The sequence below is a fragment of the Tamandua tetradactyla genome, chromosome 25, assembly GCF_023851605.1.
Source record: "Tamandua tetradactyla isolate mTamTet1 chromosome 25, mTamTet1.pri, whole genome shotgun sequence".
NCBI classification, from domain to species: Eukaryota; Metazoa; Chordata; class Mammalia; order Pilosa; family Myrmecophagidae; genus Tamandua; species Tamandua tetradactyla.
In genome coordinates this window covers 45,755,222-45,772,329 of record NC_135351.1, presented here as the reverse complement: position 1 = coordinate 45,772,329, position 17,108 = coordinate 45,755,222, and the positions used below count along the sequence as shown (strand labels likewise).

The window sequence follows — 17,108 nt, the reverse complement described above, 5'->3', positions numbered from 1 at the left end:
CTCCCAAGCTGCCCCTGGGGCAGCAGCGAGTTCAGGGCCCTTGAGGTCTGCACTGCAATGACCAGATCAACACTTTCATCTACTTGGGCTCCTCGTAGCCTCACAGATGAAAGTTTAGTGACAATCTTAATGTTACAGGTGAGACTAAATAATCTGGATGACAACTGATAAAAAGAATCAATTGTATTTCTAAATGCCAATATTTAACACTATGCTTCTGATTCAAACGATCTCTAATAAAATTATCACTGCAACCTTGCAACATAAATACACATATTACAAAATATACATGATATCCTACAAACCACAGATGCAATTTAAAATAAGCAACCTTTAGGACCGCAGCAGGACATGAGCAGACCACACCCTGGACCCCGGCTCTGCCCAGCCCTTCTTACGAACAGCTACTGGGGGAGTGGAGACGATACAGAGCAGCTCCCAGAGCCACGACGGAGATCAAAGGGATGGCGTACCCCATCCTGGAACAGCTGACTGTCTGGGAGAACCAGCTCCGGTGAGATCGCCGAGGGGCGCGGGCTTTCCCGGGCCGGGGCGGCAGGCGGCCGGAGTCCCTCCCTCCCTCCTTCCCAGGCTGGCTGGGAGAATTAGGAAGGCGGTCCCCTCAAGCCGCGGCGGCTGGCGCCCCCACCACGCGAGGCCTCCCGGACCAACTGAGAGAGTTGGGTTGGAAATCCCCAGGCCACGGAGAACGGTGACCGGGGGGGTCCCTTCCAAACATGTGAATCCCCCGTCCGGCTGGGAACGGTGCACTCTCCCGGCTGGCGCACTCCCGCCACGCTTGGCGCCCCGGGCCGACTAGGAAATTTGGTCGGGCGCTCTCCCGGGCTGCAGCGGCCGGCGACCCTCCCCGCATTTGGACCCCCGGGCCGGCTGGCACTCTTCCAGGCCGCTTCGGCTGCCGAACCTCCCCCACAGCAAGAGTTTTCCAAAGTTAAAGGACCCACAGCATCTTTTGCTGGTGGAACCCGCAGACAAACATGTGCCACGAGCGCCACCTACTGGGCAGGACAGGAAAGACAGAACCCAGAGATTTCACAGAAGGATCTTTCAGCCTGTTGTGTTCAACACCCAAGGAAATCTGACTAAATGTCCAGACGCCAGCAGAGGATAACAGATCACGCTCAGAAAATTGAAAATATGGCCCAGTCAAAGGAACAGACCAATAGTTCAAATGAGATACAGGAGCTGAAAAAACTAATGCTGAATATACGAACAGAAATGGAAAACCTCTTCAAAAATGAAATCGATAAATTGAGGGAGGACATGAAGAAGACATGGGCTGAACAAAAAGAAGAAATAGAAAAACTGAAAAAACAAATCACAGAGCTTATGGAAGTGAAGGATAAAGTAGAAAAGATGGAAAAAACAACGGATACCTACAATGATAGATTTAAAGAGACAGAAGATAGAATTAGTGATTTGGAGGATGGAACATCTGAATTCCAAAAAGAAACAGAAACTATAGGAAAAAGAATGGAAAAATTTGAACAGGGTATCAGGGAACTCAAGGACAATATGAACTGCACAAATATATGGGTTGTGGGTGTCCCAGAAGGAGAAGAGAAGGGAAAAGGAGGAGAAAAACTAATGGAAGAAATTTTCACTGAATATTTCCCAACTCTTATGAAAGACCTAAAATTACAGATCCAAGAAGTGCAGCACACCCCAAAGAGATTAGACCCAAATAGGCATTCTCCAAGACACTTACTAGTTAGAATGTCAGAGGTCAATGAGAAAGAGAGGATCTTGAAAGCAGCAAGAGAAAAACAATCCATCACATACAAGGGAAACCCAATAAGACTATGTGTAGATTTCTCAGCAGAAACCATGGAAGCTAGAAGACAGTGGGATGATATATTTAAATTACTAAAAGACAAAAACTGCCAAACAAGACTTCTATATCCAGCAAAACTGTCCTTCAAAAATGAGGGAGAAATTAAAACATTCTCAGAAAAAAAGTCACTGAGAGAATTTGTGACTAAGAGACCAGCTCTGCAAGAAATACTAAAGGGAGCACTAGAGTCAGATACGAAAAGACAGAAGAGAGAGGTATGGAGAAGAGTGTACAAAGAAGGAAAGTCAGATATGATATATATAATACAAAAGGCAAAATGGTAGAGGAAAATATTATCCAAACAGTAATAACACTAAATGTTAATAGACTGAATTCCCCAAACAAAAGACATAGACTGGCAGAATGGATTAAAAAACAGGATCCTTCTATATGCTGTCTACAGGAAACACATCTTAGACCCAAAGATAAACATAGGTTGAAAGTGAAAGGTTGGGAAAAGATATTTCATGCAAATAACAACCAGAAAAGCGCAGGAGTGGTTATACAAACTCCAACAAATTAGACTTCAAATGTAAAACAGTTAAAAGAGACAAAGAAGGACATTATATACTAATAAAAGGAACAATTAAACAAGAAGACATAACAATCATAAATATTTACGCACCGAACCAGAATGCCCCAAAATACGTGAGGAATACACTGCAAACACTGAAAAGGGAAATAGACTCATATACCATAATAGTTGGAGACTTCAATTCCCCACTCTCATCAAAGGATAGAACATCTAGACAGAGGATCAATAAAGAAATAGAGAATCTGAATATTACTATAAATGAGCTAGACTTAACAGACATTTATAGGACATTACATCCCACAACAGCAGGATACACCTTTTTCTCAAGTGCTCATGGATCATTCTCAAAGATAGCCCATATGCTGGGTCACAAAGCAAATCTTAACAAATTTAAAAAGACTGAAAGCATACACAACACTTTCTCAGATCATAAAGGAATGAAGTTGGAAATCAATAATAGGCAGAGGGCCAGAATATTCACAAATACGTGGAGGCTCAACAACACATTCTTAAACAACGAATGGGTCAAAGAAGAAATTGCAAGAGAAATTAGTAAATACCTCGAGGCGAATGCAAATGAAAACACAACATATCAAAACTTATGGGACGCAGCAAAGGCAGTGCTAAGAGGGAAATTTACTGCCCTAAATGCCTATATCAGAAAAGAAGAAAAGGCAAAAATGCAGGAATTAACTGTCCACTTGGAAGAACTGGAGAAAGAACAGCAAACTAACCCCAAAGCAAGCAAAAGGAAAGAAATAACAAAGATTAGAGCAGAAATAAATGAAACTGAAAATATGAAAACAGTAGAGAAAATCAATAAGACCAGAAGTTGGTTCTATGAGAAAATCAATAAGATTGATGGGCCCTTAGCAAGACTGACAAAAAGAAGAAGAGAGAGGATGCAAATAAATAAGATCAGAAATGGAAGAGGAGACATAACTACTGACCTCACAGAAATAAAGGAGGTAATAACAGGATACTATGAACAACTTTACGCTAATAAATACAACAACTTAGATGAAATGGACGGGTTCCTGGAAAGACATGAACAACCAACTTTGACTCAAGAAGAAATAGATGACCTCAACAAACCAATCACAAGTAAAGAGATTGAATCAGTCATTCAAAAGCTCCCTAAAAAGAAAAGTCCAGGACCAGACGGCTTCACATGTGAATTCTATCAAACATTCCAGAAAGAATTAGTACCAACTCTCCTCAAACTCTTCAAAATAATCGAAGTGGAGGGAAAACTACCTAATTCATTCTATGAAGCCAACATCACCCTCATACCAAAACCAGGCAAAGATATTACAAAAAAACGAAAACTACAGACCAATCTCTCTAATGAATATAGATGCAAAAATCCTCAATAAAATTCTAGCAAATCGTATGCAACAACACATTAAAAGAATTATACATCATGACCAAGTAGGATTCATCCCAGGTATGCAAGGATGGTTCAACATAAGAAAATCAATGAATGTAATACACCATATCAACAAATCAAAGCAGAAAAATCACATGATCATATCAATTGATGCAGAGAAGGCATTTGACAAGATTCAACATCCTTTCCTGTTGAAAACACTTCAAAAGATAGGAACACAAGGGAACTTCCTTAAAATGATAGAGGGAATATATGAAAAACCCACAGCTAATATCATCCTCAATGGGGAAAAATTGAAAACTTTCCCCCTAAGATCAGGAACAAGACAAGGATGTCCACTATCACCACTATTATTCAACATTGTGTTGGAGGTTCTAGCCAGAGCAATTAGACAAGAAAAAGAAATACAAGGCATCAAAATTGGAAAGGAATAAGTAAAACTATCACTGTTTGCAGATGATATGATACTATATGTCGAAAACCTGGAAAAATCCACAACAAAACTATTAGAGCTAATAAATGAGTACAGCAAAGTAGCAGGTTACAAGATCAACATTCAAAAATCTGTAGCATTTCTATACACTAGTAATGAACAAGCTGAGGGGGAAATCAAGAAACGAATCCCATTTACAATTGCAACTAAAAGAAGAAAATACCTAGGAATAAATTTAACTAAAGAGACAAAAAACCTATATAAAGAAAACTACAAAAAACTGCTAAAAGAAATCACAGAAGACCTAAATAGATGGAAGGGCATACCGTGTTCATGGATTGGAAGACTAAATATAATTAAGATGTCAATCCTACCTAAACTGATCTACAGATTCAATGCAATACCAATCAAAATCCCAACTTATTTTTCAGAATTAGAAAAACCAATAAGCAAATTTATCTGGAAGGGCAGGGTGCCCCGAATTGCTAAAAACATCTTGAGGAAAAAAAACGAAGTTGGAGGTCTCGCGCTGCCTGACTTTAAGGCATATTATGAAGCCACAGTGGTCAAAACAGCATGGTATTGGCATAAAGACAGATATATTGACCAATGGAATCGAATAGAGTGCTCAGATATAGACCCTCTCATCTATGGACATTTGTTCTTTGATAAGGCAGTCAAGCCAACTCACCTGGAACAGAACAGTCTCTTCAATAAATGGTGCCTAGAGAACTGGATATCCATATGCAAAAGAATGAAAGAAGACCCGTATCTCACACCTTATACAAAAGTTAACTGAAAATGGATCAAAGATCTAAACATTAGGTCTAAGACCACAAAACAGTTAGAGGAAAATGTAGGGAGATATCTTATGAATCTTACAATTGGAGGCAGTTTTATGGACCTTAAACCTAAAGCAAGAGCACTGAAGAAGGAAATAAATAAATGGGAGCTCGTCAAAATTAAACACTTTTGTGCATCAAAGAACTTCATCAAGAAAGTAGAAAGACAGCCTACACAATGGGAGATAATATTTGGAAATGACATATCAGATAAAGGTCTAGTATCCAGAATTTATAAAGAGATTGTTCAACTCAACAACAAAAAGACAGCCAACCCAATTACAAAATGGGAAAAAGACTTGAACAGACACCTACCAGAAGAGGAAATCGGATGGCCAAGAGGCACATGAAGAGATGCTCAATGTCCCTGGCCATTAGAGAAATGCAAATCAAAACCACAATGAGATATCATCTCACACTCACCAGAATGGTCATTATCAACAAAACAGAAAATGACAAGTGCTGGAGAGGATGTGGAGAAACAGGCACACTTATCCATTGTTGGTGGGAATGTCAAATGGTGCAACCACTGTGGAAGGCAGCTTGGCGGTTCCTCAAAAAACTGAATATAGAATTGCCATATGACCCAGCAATACCATTGCTAGGTATCTACTCAAAGGACTTAAGGGCAAAGACACAAACGGACATTTGCACACCAATGTTTATAGCAGTGTTATTTACAATTGCAAAGAGATGGAAACAGCCAAAATGTCCATCAACAGAAGAATGGCTAAAGAAACTGTGGTATATACATACGATGGAATATTATGCAGCTTTAAGACAAGATAAACTTATGAAGCATGTAATAACATGGATGGACCTAGAGAACATTATGCTGAGTTAGTCCAGCCAAAAACTAAAGGACAAATACTGTATGGTCCCACTGATGTGAGCGGACATTTGAGAATAAACTTGGAATATGTCATTGGTAACAGAGTCCAGCAGGAGTTAGAAACAGGGTAAGATAATGGGTAATTGGAGCTGAAGGGATACAGACTGTGCAACAGGATTAGATACAAAAACTCAAAAATGGACAGCACAATAATACCTAAGTGTAAAGTAATCATGTTAAAACACTGAATGAAGCTGCATCTGAGCTATAGGGTTTTTTTTGTTTTGTTTTTTTTTACTATTATTATTACTTTTATTTCTTTTCTCTATATTAACATTCTATATCTTTTTCTGTTTTGTTGCTAGTTCCTCTAAACCGATGCAAATGTACTAATAAACGATGATCATGCATCTATGTGATGATGTTAAGAATTACAGATTGCATATGTAGAATGGTATGATTTCTAAATGTTGTGTTAATTTCTTTTTTTTCCGTTAATTAATAAAAAAAAAATAAGCAACCTTTAGTAGACTTTGAGATGGAACTGTTTCCACAAAATATGAGTAGTATTAACTGCTAAGAAACTATAAACCAAGGTATTTAAATATTTTAAAATTAATAAGGGAAATACGAGAGGTTTACAATACCGTCACGAACTTAGAAATAAAATATTATAATCATATATGGAAATGTATATCATATATGTAAAAGAGAAATAATATTGCTAGGCCAAAGAAAACAGCACACTTCTCTTTTTAAAAGCACCTACTATTTTTACTTAAGCTTATATTAAACTCTTTGCCATTCTAAAAATGAATACTATCGAATTATAAGGAACAAGTATTTACATTTATTCTAGATTAAAGAAACAAAAATAAAACATCCATGAAAGAAATAGCCAAACAATGAATTTTAAAGGCAATGTGCTATTTTTCTACTCTATTATTTCCACAATTTTCTGACTAACCACATTTGCCACATGCTCAAAACCAGAAGGAAGTCGGGAAAACAACAAGAAAGATAAGCGCAGACTGAATGGAAGAGAAGAAAATAAGGAGGATGAGGTAACCAAATATGTGGAGCAGCACAATGAAGTCAGAGTCACGTGAGCGACAGAGGAGAGAGGTGCAAAGAGCCAGTGCAAACATCCCAGGAGTTCTCCAGAGGACACGGGGTCTGCACGTCCCAGGAGGTCTCCAGGGGACACGGGGTCTGCACGTCCCAGGAGGTCTCCAGGGGACACGGGGTCTGCACGTCCCACGAGTTCTCCAGAGGACACGGGGTCTGCACGTCCCAGGAGTTCTCCAGAGGACACGGGGTCTGCACGTCCCAGGAGTTCTCCAGAGGACACGGGGTCTGCACGACCCACGAGTTCTCCAGAGGACACAGTGTCTGCACGTCCCAGTTCTCCAGAGGACACAGGGTCTGTACGTCCCAGTTCTCCAGAGGACACGGGGTCTGCACGTCCCAGTTCTCCAGAGGACACAGTGTCTGCACGACCCACGAGTTCTCCAGAGGACACAGGGTCTGCACGTCCCACGAGTTCTCCAGAGGACACGGGGTCTGCACGTCCCAGGAGTTCTCCAGAGGACACGGGGTCTGCACGTCCCAGGAGTTCTCCAGAGGACACAGGGTCTGCATGTCCCAGAGATCTCCAGAGGACACAGGGTCTGCATGTCCCAGTTCTCCAGAGGACACAGGGTCTGCACTTCCCAGTTCTCCAGAGGACACGGGGTCTGCACGTCCCAGGAGTTCTCCAGAGGACACGGGGTCTGCACGTCCCAGGAGTTCTCCAGAGGACACGGGGTCTGCACGACCCACGAGTTCTCCAGAGGACACAGGGTCTGCACGTCCCACGAGTTCTCCAGAGGACACGGGGTCTGCACGTCCCAGGAGTTCTCCAGAGGACACGGGGTCTGCACGTCCCAGGAGGTCTCCAGAGGACACGGGGTCTGCACGTCCCACGAGTTCTCCAGAGGACACGGGGTCTGCACGTCCCAGTTCTCCAGAGGACACGGGGTCTGCATGTCCCAGTTCTCCAGAGGACACGGGGTCTGCACGTCCCAGGAGTTCTCCAGAGGACACGGGGTCTGCACGTCCCAGGAGTTCTCCAGAGGACACAGGGTCTGCATGTCCCAGAGATCTCCAGAGGACACGGGGTCTGTACGTCCCAGTTCTCCAGAGGACACGGGGTCTGCACGACCCACGAGTTCTCCAGAGGACACAGGGTCTGCACGTCCCACGAGTTCTCCAGAGGACACAGGGTCTGCACGTCCCACGAGTTCTCCAGAGGACACAGGGTCTGCACGTCCCACGAGTTCTCCAGAGGACACGGGGTCTGCACGTCCCAGGAGTTCTCCAGAGGACACGGGGTCTGCACGTCCCAGGAGGTCTCCAGAGGACACGGGGTCTGCACGTCCCACGAGTTCTCCAGAGGACACGGGGTCTGCACGTCCCAGTTCTCCAGAGGACACGGGGTCTGCATGTCCCAGTTCTCCAGAGGACACGGGGTCTGCACGTCCCAGGAGTTCTCCAGAGGACACGGGGTCTGCACGTCCCAGGAGTTCTCCAGAGGACACAGGGTCTGCATGTCCCAGAGATCTCCAGAGGACACGGGGTCTGTACGTCCCAGTTCTCCAGAGGACACGGGGTCTGCATGTCCCAGTTCTCCAGAGGACACGGGGTCTGCACGTCCCAGGAGTTCTCCAGAGGACATGGGGTCTGCACGTCCCAGGAGGTCTCCAGGGGACACGGGGTCTGCACGTCCCAGGAGGTCTCCAGGGGACACGGGGTCTGCACGTCCCACGAGTTCTCCAGAGGACACGGGGTCTGCACGTCCCAGGAGTTCTCCAGAGGACACGGGGTCTGCACGTCCCAGGAGTTCTCCAGAGGACACGGGGTCTGCACGTCCCAGGAGTTCTCCAGTGGACACAGGGTCTGCACGTCCCAGGAGTTCTCCAGAGGACACAGGGTCTGCACGTCCCACGAGTTCTCCAGAGGACACGGGGTCTGCACGTCCCCGGAGTTCTCCAGAGGACACGGGGTCTGCACGTCCCAGGAGTTCTCCAGAGGACACGGGGTCTGCACGTCCCCGGAGTTCTCCAGAGGACACGGGGTCTGCACGTCCCAGGAGGTCTCCAGGGGACACGGGGTCTGCATGTCCCACGAGTTCTCCAGAGGACACGGGGTCTGCATGTCCCAGGAGTTCTCCAGTGGACACGGGGTCTGCACGTCCCAGGAGTTCTCCAGAGGACACGGGGTCTGCACGTCCCAGGAGTTCTCCAGAGGACACGGGGTCTGCACGTCCCAGTTCTCCAGAGGACACGGGGTCTGCACGTCCCAGGAGTTCTCCAGAGGACACGGGGTCTGCACGTCCCCGGAGTTCTCCAGAGGACACGGGGTCTGCACGTCCCAGGAGGTCTCCAGAGGACACGGGGTCTGCACGTCCCACGAGTTCTCCAGAGGACACGGGGTCTGCACGTCCCAGTTCTCCAGAGGACACGGGGTCTGCATGTCCCAGTTCTCCAGAGGACACGGGGTCTGCACGTCCCAGGAGTTCTCCAGAGGACACGGGGTCTGCACGTCCCAGGAGTTCTCCAGAGGACACAGGGTCTGCATGTCCCAGAGATCTCCAGAGGACACGGGGTCTGTACGTCCCAGTTCTCCAGAGGACACGGGGTCTGCATGTCCCAGTTCTCCAGAGGACACGGGGTCTGCACGTCCCAGGAGTTCTCCAGAGGACACGGGGTCTGCACGTCCCAGGAGTTCTCCAGAGGACACAGGGTCTGCATGTCCCAGAGATCTCCAGAGGGCACAGGGTCTGTACATTTCAGAAGTTCTGTAAAGGATACAGGGTCTGCTTAGAAGTCCTAACTATAAGAAAACTCATGAGTCAGTTACTGGATTAATTGAAGCTAGTATTGATATTTTCATTTTTCATAAAATGAAATAAAATCAAAGACACTGCCTATTCTGATACATAAAACAAAAAAAAGCAATGTCTATTAATAATACTAGGTTTAGCCAAAAGCAACACATAGGCTGCTTTGTACTATTTATCAATAAGCAGGTTACCTGGAAGGATGATTTTCCTGAAAGACAGAACAGGCCATTCACCTATTAAATTTTACAGTCACTATTGCAAAATAGAAAGTAAACTAAATATATTCTCTCTCTACTGGTGTGCAGACAAATCAGTATTATTTGGGTCACCCTGCTGTAGAAGTTACATAAAAACCTTAGTCTAGGCTGCTCCTACATAGGCTAATTAAGATTTTTTAGCAAGGGTATTAGACCAGAAATAATTTTTCTCAGAGAAAATAAGACAAACATGTAGTTCATCATTTTATTCAAAAGCAATATTGATTTCTAGTATAATTATACACCAATGCTAAAACCTTAGAAAAATATTAACAAAATGATAAAAGCAAAAAATTTTATAACGTAGACAGTGATTTTTAATTATATCTTGCAAATACATGGAAAGGAAATATTGAAAGTCTCTGTAGTTTTATTATTCTCATATAATCAAATAATAAAGAGAATGCCTGGAATACTGAATAAATTATTTTCTCTATCTGTGAATAATGCACTAAATTTGCAGATTTTTGACTTGTGAACATTTCAATATTAATTCCTCCATCAAAGGGAGAGAACAGTTAACAGTATATAAATGAATAAGGTTAAGTACTGAATAATAAATTTTATAAAATAGTTGGTTAAAAGAATCATTAGATATTGGACTTTAAATGATTTATAGCTTCTCTTTCTAAGACTCCAAAAAGGCATAAGTTCAAAATACTCCCATTTCCATTAAAAAAAAACCCAAATGGAAATTTCTTATTCTGTAAATGTGACCAACTTACTTATTAAGTATGGTTTTATATTTGATGACTGTGTATAAGTGAAATTGGTAGAAAATCAGTTGTCTTTTACAACAAGCAACAGTCTGAACTTGGGAGAAGAGCTTGTGAAGGAATAAACCCTCGCTTTAACACCAGAGTGCTACAGACAAGTTCTGTGAAGCTGTGACTGCTCCCCAGGCTGTACGTTACAAACACACCTCAGAACAGGGTTATCTACTGCCTTGAGATACAAACGGACTCACAATAGCAATACACAAACCTTTTCTTCCTCGATTTTACTACCAATACTTCTCTATCAGTTGCTTCCTAGTCTTATCAGGAGGCACGAACATGGCACCAAAATGCAGAGGCCACTGAGAACTGACCCTCAACTATGACAAACCATGACCATTACAATAAAGAGGTTCATAAGCATTTGGTTTTAGCCATCCCTTTAACTATTTTAAAAAGAATACTGAAATTTTAACACCTGTTATAGCCTAAAAAGGAAAAGAATGTCCAGTGAAGAGATGTAACTTTCCATATAGAGTGAAATATCATATGCAGGTAATACCTGTGAATAGTTAAGATATGGCCCAAGTACCTAAAAACCTCTCACTAGGCAGGGCCAGGGCACAGCAGCACCTGTGATGAGAGGGGCTCTGACTGGTCACAGTGCCTAGAGCTCAGGGTGCAAGCGTGAACCCTAGAAAACTGCACCCATCACCTCAGCAACCTACATCGTGCCCAAGGGCGAGATGGGCCATCACAGCTGTGCTAAGCAGAACTGTAATGATGTCAGAAATGTTCTGAATTCCTATCACTATGCCCTCTAATACTCCACTGCCGGCATAATAAAAATGACTAATTCACCACTCGATGGCAGAACATAAACATTTGTGGGGCCAGAGGGCAGTGTTTTGTTAAGGTCTTAAATTTTTAAGCTCACTATTGAATGAGAATAATTTTTTAAATGTCTAAAACGTACCCTTGGGAAAATCAGCACTGGGAATCAAATATAACATATTTTAACATAAAACAGGAGCAATGATAAAATAGCCTGAACCCCTGTGTGCCAATCAAAAAGTATTATGTACCCCAGGAAAGCCATGCTTTAATCCTGAGCCAATCTTGTGGGAGCAGCTGTTTCTTTTAATCCTGATTCAATGCCGTAAAGTAGAAAAGTTTTGATTAGATTGTCTCCACAGAGATGTGACACACCCGATTGTAGGTGTGACCTTTTGATTAAAGGGAGATGTGACTCTACTGACTCTAGGTGGCTCCTGCTTACTTTACTGGCATCCTTTAAAAGAGGAAACACTGGGGAGAGAGCCAGAAATGACAGAGCCAACAGCGACAGACAGGTGACAAAAATGCTGACACTTAGAGAACAGATGTTTGTAGCCCAGCAGACACTGCCATGAGATGCTAACAAGCCAGAACCTAGACAGAGCCAAGGGAAGCTAAGAGATGAAAGCAGCCCTGAAGAAGCAAAGTGAGGAGCCTACAGGAACAGAGGCTGAAAGCAACGGAGCCCAGGAGCAGGGGACCAGCAGATGCAACCACGTGACTGCCCAGCTGACAGAGGGGCTCCTGACCCATCGGTCTTCCTTGAATTAAGGTATCTTTCAGTTTGGACATTTTTTAGGCTTAGAAGTATAAACTTGTGACTTATTAAATTCCTCTTTTGAAAATCCATTCCAGTTTTGGTGTATCACCTTCCAGCATCTTGCAAACTAGAACACCATGGAAATAAAGCCAGAAATTTTTATTTGAGTTTACTTTAAACAGTTGGCTTAAAAGTTCGATCTTACATCTTCAGCACCATCCGTCATTTAAAATACAACACTTACTCATTATGTACATTACTGTTTGTTAAGAATGATTTATGAATTTTGCATCTATATTGGTGAAATACACTGGTCTTTAGCTTTTTTTCCTTCTCATGTCTTTTTTCTGGTTTGCTGACCTCTGAGAATGATTTGAGAAGTGTGTCATCTATTTCTGTAAGTTTAGGAAGAACTGGTGTTATCTGGTAAAATTCCTCAGTGAAACTCTTTGACCTGGAGTTTCTCTGTGGGAAACATTTTAATGACAAATTAAATTTTCCCAGTAAATATAATGACTACTCAGGTTAAGTACTTCTTCTACAGTGAGCTTCGGTACTCTGTGACTTCTATGAAATATATTCATCTCATTTTGTTGAATCTATTGCCATAAAGTTATACTATTTACTTATACATATTTCCCTTTGTTTTTCTGTAGAAACTAAAGTAATATCCCCTTCTCATGGGTAACTGATTTCTGTTCATTATTTCCATTCTTTGGCATGCTATAGATTTCATTTGCTCTTTTTTTTCCTTGTTTCCTGAGGTGGCTATTGACTTGAATTTTTTTTAACAAGCATTAAATACTATAACTTTCTATATACTATTTTAGTGATATCCCATATACTTTGATAAACTAAATTTTCATTTTTATTCAGTTCAAAATACTTTCTAATTTCTCATTTTGTTTTCTTTTTTGACCCACAGGTTATTTGGAAGCATGTCATTTTGCTTTCAAATATTTGCAGCTTTTCAATATATCTTTTTATTATTGATTTCTAATTTAATTCTCTTGTGGAAAAAAGAATACGTTTTGTATGATTTCAAACTTTTAAAATTTGAGACTGATTTTATGATACGGCTATATGATATGAATGTCCCATGCATACTCAAAAAGAATGTTTATTCTGGTGTTGGGTGCAATGCTCTGATATCTCCTTGCTATTAACACAGCCATTCCAGCTTTCTTTTGATTAATGATAATACCTATTCATCTGTTTTTGAATCTAACACAGCTGCATCTTTAAAGTAGGTTTCTAACAGGCAGCATATAGTTGGGGATCTTGCTTTTTTATCCAAACTGACAATCACTGCATTTTCATTGAGGTATTTAGATCCTGTATATTTAATATAAATATTGATATAGATGGATTTAAATCACCATCTTGCTATGGGTTTTCTAATTCTGTTCCTCTTTTCCTGCCTTTAAATGCATAGAATAATTTTAAATTTTCCTTTCATTTATCTTTGGCTTACCTCTTTGGGTTGTCACTGTAGTTGCTTTGGTGTTTCCGTTAGGATTTACAGTACACACTTGACCTTAACACAGTCAACCTGCAGTAACAGTGGGCCACTTAATCCACAGTACAATAACCTTACAACAGTGTCCCTCTTCACAACACTCATGACCCCATCGTCCATATTGACCTCTACATGTCATGTCTTACAACGATTTTTATTATAATTGCTTTGAATGAGTATTTCTTAAATGGATTTTCAAAATAAAGTCTTTTAGATCTAACCAAATATTTTCCATTTGTGATGTTCTTCAATTCTTCGAGTAGATCCAAATTTCTTTCTTGCACCATTTGCTGTCTGCCTGAAAGACTCCTTTGGGCCTGTCTTCTACGCTAGTCTCCAAGTCATGAGAGTCTGCAAGACACGCACTTGTTCAGCTATTCACGGCCGTAAAAGTCTTCACTTTTCCTGTCTGTGAAAAGACATTTTTGCTGGGTACGAAATCTAGGTTGACAGCCCTTTCAGTACTTTAAAGGTGACAGTCCAGTTTTCTGACTTTGTTTCTTAGAAGAAAGTTTGTGTAACTTTTATCTTTGTTCCTCTATTTGTAATGTGTATTTTACCTGAACTGTCATTTTTAAGATTTTCTGTGTCACTGGTTTTTTTAAGCAATTGACTTATGATGTGTTTTGAGTAGCTTTCTTCATGTTTTTTTTCAACTTAGGACTCACTGAGCTTTCTGGTTGTCAAATTTGGAAAATTTTTGGCCATTATGTTGTCAGATATATTCTCTGTCCACACTCTCCTTCTAGGATTCGGATTATACACACATCAGTCTGCTTTACATTGCAGCACAGCTTACTGACACTATGTTAATTTTTTCCTCAGTATTTTTATCTCACAATTTTCCACACTGAATAGATTCAAATGTTAAATCTTCAATTTCATTGACTTTTTCTTCTGTAATATGTAATCTCCTGGTAACCCCATTAATCCACCCAGAGTATGTTTTATTTCAGACATTTTGATTTTCATCTCTAGAAATCCCACTTGTGTTTTTTAAAGAAATTCAATGCAATTTTATTACTATACTGTAATAAATCCTCTATAAGCCATCTGAGGTATACAATCACAGTATCATCACATAGTTGGGCATTCATCATTATACTCAATCTTAGAGCATTTTCATTACTCTAGAAAAAAAAATTAAAAAGGAAACCAAAAGCATCCCATACTCCATACCAACTCCCCTATTACTGACCCCTAGTACTGGTGTGGTAGATTTGCTACTGTTGATGAAAGAATATTAAGACATAACTCTTAAACACACATAGTACATACTTTGCAATAGGTACATTTTTCTCATAAACCCTCTATTATTAACTCCTTGTAACGTCATGCATTTGTTCTCGTTCATGAAAAAACTTCTTAGTATTTGTACAATTAATCACAGCCATCATCCACCACAAGATTCACTGTGTTCCTCATTCCAACTTTCCTTCTGGCGCCATATATAACCCTAAACTTCCCTTTCCAACTACATCCACCCACAATTCAATACTATTGCTATGCGTGCAATAATGTGCTACCATCACCTCTATCCATTTACAGATGTTCAAGTTCTCCCTAAACATTCAGCACATATTAAGCAACTGCTCCTCATTCTTTAGCTCCATTCTATATCCTGATAACCTATATCCCATATTTTATGTCTATTTACATTTTTTTACATATTCTAATTAGTTCATATTAGTGAGGTCACATAATATTTGTCCTTTCGTGTCTGACCTCTTTCATTTAACATAAAGTCCTCAAAGTTGATCCATATTGTCTCATGCTTCAGGACTTCACTCCTTTTACTGCTGAATAATATTGCATCATACCTGTATACCACGTTTTATTTATCTGCTCATTAATGGACACTTAGGTTGTTTCCATCTTTTGACAACTGTGAATAATGTCGCTGTGAACACTGGGTGTGCAAATGTATGTTTAAGTCCCTGCTTGCAGACTTTCTAGACATATATTATGCTGGGCTGTAAGGCAACTCTACACTTCGCTTCCTGAGGAACCGCCAGACTGCTCACAGCGGCTGCACCATCTCACATTCCCACCAGCAGCAAACAAGCATTCCAATTTCTCCACATTCTTTCCAGCCCTTCTGGTTGCCTGTTTATTTAACAGCGGCCATCCAAGTAGGCGTAAAATGATATCTCATTATGGTTTTGATTTACATTTCCTTTATAGTTAGTAAAAATGAACACTATTTCATGTGCCATTTGTACTTCCTCTTTGGAAAAATGTCTATTCATGTCTTTTGCCCATTTTTTAGCTGGATTGTTATATTGTTCAGTTGCAGGGTTTCTTTATATATTCTGAATATCAAACCATGTCGGGTATGTGGTTTCAAAATATTTTCTCCTATTGAGTCGTATGCCTTTTCATCATTCTGACAAAAGTCTTCTGAAGCAAAGAGGTATTCAATTTTGAGGAGGTCCTATTTATCTAATTTTTCTTATAATGCTTGTGCTTTAAATGTAAAGTCTAATAAACTACCATCTATCACTGCATCCTGAAGGTGCATTCCCTCATCTTCTCCTAGGAGTTTTATGGTATTGGCTCTTATACAGGTCTTTGATCCACTTTGAGTTAATAACAGTTAGTATAAGCTGTGAGACAGGAGTCCTCACACTCTTTTGGATCGGGCTATCCAGTTCTCCCAAAACCATTTATTGAAAAGATTCTTACATCTCATTTGAGTATACTTGGGAGTCAAAAATCAATTAACTGGGCGGGCCACGGTGGCTCAGCAGGTAAGAGTGCTCGCCTGCCATGCCCGAGGACCCGGGTTTGCTTCCCGGTGCCTGCCCATGTAAAAAAAAAATCAATTAACTACAGATCTGAAGGTCTATTTCTGAACTTTCAACTAGATTCCATTAACCGATGTTTCTCTCATGCCAGTACCATACTGTTTTGACCACTGTGGCTTTAAAGTGTGTTTTAAAGTTAGGATGTGTGGGTCCCCACTTCATTCCTCTTCTGTAAATAAGTTTGTGGCTATTATCCACCCAAATCAATCTGATAACAAGCTTTTCCACTTTGGCAAAGTAGGTTGTTGGAATTCTGATTGGTATTACAGTGAATGTGTAGCTCAGTCTGGGTAGAACTGACATCTTAATGACATTTATCCTTCTAGTCCATGAACATGGAATATCTTTCCATTTATTTAGGTCTTTGATTTCTTTTAGCAATGTTTTGTAGTTTTCTGTGTACAGGTCCTTTACATCCTTGGTTAAGTTTATCCTAGATATC

The 17,108-nt window shown here is 41.2% G+C and overlaps 1 protein-coding gene across 3 annotated transcripts in view; it reads right to left on the bottom strand.

Annotated features, from left to right (window-relative positions):
* STXBP5 (syntaxin binding protein 5) overlaps positions 1-17,108 on the bottom strand; it is a 192,483-nt gene that overhangs the window by 100,371 nt on the left and 75,004 nt on the right. The gene's annotated exons all lie outside the window — the stretch shown is intronic.